A 2,041-nucleotide genomic window follows, 5' to 3' on the forward strand; every position below is an offset into this window, starting at 1 on the left:
GTTCAACCTGGAAAAGTGTGAAGTGATTCATTTTGGAAGGTCGAATTTGAATGCAGAATACAGGCTTAAAGACAGGATTCTTGGCAGTGTGGAGGAACAGAGGGATCTTGGGGTCCATGTCCATAGATCCCTCAAAGGTGCCACCCAAGTTGATAGGTTTGTTAAGAAGGCATATGGTGTGTTGGCTTTCATTAACAGGGGGATTGAGTTTAAGAGCAGCGAGGTTATGCTGCAACTCTATAAAGCCCTGGTTAGACCACGCTTGGAATATTGTGTTCAGTTCTGGTCGCCTCATTATAAGAAGGATGTGGAAGCTTTAGAGAGTTTGCAGAGGAGATTTACCAGGATGCTGCCTGGACTGGAGGGCATGTCTTATGCAGAAAGATTGAGGGAGCTCGGGCTTTTCTCATTGGAGCGAAGAAGGATGAGAGGTGACTTGATAGAGGTGTATAAGATGATGAGAGGCATAGATAGAGTGGATAGCCAGAGACTTTTTCCCAGGGTAGAAAGGGCTATCACCAGGGGGCATAATTTTAAGGTGACAGGAGGAAGGTTTAGAGGAGATGTCAGAGGTAGGTTCTTTACACGGAGAGTGGTGGGTGCGTGGAATGCACTGCCAGCGGTGGTAGTAGAAGCAGATACATTAGGGACATTTAAGCAACTCTTGGATAGGTACATGGATGATGGTAGAATGAAGGGTATGGAGGTAGTTTGATCTTAGGGTAGGTTAAAGAGTCGGCACAACATCGTGGGCCGAAGGGCCTGTACTGTGCTGTACTGTTCTATGTTCTATGTTCTTTGATATGAGGGTCCTTGAGAGAGTTCAGAGGAGATTTAGCAGAAGGGTTCCAGGGATGGAGCATTTTAGTTACAAGGTTAGGTTAGCATCCGCAGTATTTTGCTTTTATTTTAGGTTGGCAGAGCTGGGGTTGTTCTCCTTAGAACAAAAGAGATTGAGGGGAGATTTAATAGCAGTGTACCAGATTATGACAGGCTTGGATAAGTTAGACAAGGAAAAATTGTTCCCATTAACAGACTGCACAAGGAGTAGTGACCACAATTTGCCAGTTCTGTGGAAAAAAAGGATGTGGGGGAGTATGAGGAAGCACTGTTTTTATATCTCAAGTGATAATGACCTGGAACTCGCTGCCCACAAGAGTGGTGGAAGCAGAAATTATCAATGCCTTCAGGAGGAATTCTGAGAAAAGCAGACTTGCAGGGCTACGGGCATCGAGCCTGACTGCGTTGCTCTGTGCAGAGATGGCATGGGCCGAGTTGTCTCCTTCTCTGCTGGAAATAACTATGAAGTTTTGCAGTGTTCTCACCACACGTGGCTCCTGTTCCTTTGATGTCACATCACAGTTCTCTTGTTCCCCTTCTTCTGGCCAGTTCAGACTAATGAATGAGTGCTCTCTGCACTGGACAGCTGTTTCTCATTGCACCCCGTTTCTAAAAGTCTATGCTCTAGGTGAGGCTCGAACTCACAACCTCGGCATAGCTCATTAATTGTACTGCTGTATAAGTACCACGCGCTTTCCGATTGCGCCACTGGAGCCACATTGCACCCCTTATAGTATGGCGAATTGTAGGCAAGTTAGCTGAACATCTGTCGTCTGGAAAATGTCCGAATCTATCAGAAAGGAAGTATGAACAAGCACTTGGAAAATCATTGTCTGATCAAACAAAGTCAACATGTTTTTACCGAATGGAAATCTTGATTGACAGATTTATTCCAGAATTCTGAGGATGTAACTGAAAGGGCAGGAATGTAGTATAATTGGATTTCCAAAAGGCATTCGGTAAGATTAATACATTAGATAAAGGCTCATGGAATTGAAGTAATATATTAACATGCAAGGAGGACTTAGAGGTAAACAGACAGAAAGCAACGAGTAGGGATAAATGGAGCATTTTCAAGATATCAGACTGCAACTCGTGGAGTGCCTCAAGGATCAGTGCTGGGGCCAAAGCTTTGTCCAATACGGAGAGTGTGGTGGAAGCGGATTCGGTCCTGGGTTGAAGAGAAGATTGGTCCTTATCA

At 44.8% G+C, this 2,041-nt stretch overlaps 1 non-coding gene across 1 annotated transcript; it reads right to left on the reverse strand.

The window, feature by feature from the left end:
• Positions 1 to 1,460: 1,460 nt before the first annotated feature.
• trnai-uau (transfer RNA isoleucine (anticodon UAU)) lies at positions 1,461 to 1,555 on the reverse strand. The gene is made up of 2 exons: positions 1,518 to 1,555; positions 1,461 to 1,496 (listed from the first exon to the last, which is right to left on the reverse strand). It is a non-coding gene; the product is annotated as a tRNA-Ile (tRNA).
• Positions 1,556 to 2,041: the final 486 nt, after the last annotated feature.

The sequence above is a fragment of the Heterodontus francisci genome, chromosome 34, assembly GCF_036365525.1.
Source record: "Heterodontus francisci isolate sHetFra1 chromosome 34, sHetFra1.hap1, whole genome shotgun sequence".
In the NCBI taxonomy this organism is placed as follows: Eukaryota; Metazoa; Chordata; class Chondrichthyes; order Heterodontiformes; family Heterodontidae; genus Heterodontus; species Heterodontus francisci.